At 45.5% G+C, this 508-nt stretch overlaps 1 protein-coding gene across 1 annotated transcript in view; it reads right to left on the reverse strand.

The window, feature by feature from the left end:
• Positions 1-508, reverse strand: part of afg2a (AFG2 AAA ATPase homolog A) — a 58989-nt gene that overhangs the window by 4566 nt on the left and 53915 nt on the right. The gene's annotated exons all lie outside the window — the stretch shown is intronic.

Here is a 508-nt window from a genome sequence, read left to right on the forward strand (position 1 = left end):
GCTATCCTTGTGGGGACTCTCCATAGGCGTAATGGTTTTTCTACTGTACAGACCGTATATTCTATTGCCCTACACCAACCCTACACCTAAACCTACCCCTCACAGGAAACTTTGTGCATTTTTAGATTTTCAAAAAACTTCATTATGTGTGATTTATTAGCTTGTTTACCCGTGGGGACCTCAATTTAGGTCCCCACCGTGACATGAGTCCCCATGAGTCTGTGTATTCAGGTTTAAGTCCCCACCAGAATAGAAAAACAGGCACACACACACACACACACATACGCGCAGACACACAAACACACACACACAGTTATATGCGCACACACACACAGTCATACACGCACACACACTCACATACACACACTCACACACATACGTGCGCACACACACACACACACATACACACAGTTATATACATGCACACACACACACAGTCACACACACAGTCACACACGCACACAGTCACACACACACACACTCACATACACACACTCACACACACACA

Source organism: Sinocyclocheilus rhinocerous, unplaced genomic scaffold (genome assembly GCF_001515625.1).
Source record: "Sinocyclocheilus rhinocerous isolate Xijiao unplaced genomic scaffold, SAMN03320098_v1.1 scaffold2887, whole genome shotgun sequence".
Taxonomy (NCBI): domain Eukaryota; kingdom Metazoa; phylum Chordata; class Actinopteri; order Cypriniformes; family Cyprinidae; genus Sinocyclocheilus; species Sinocyclocheilus rhinocerous.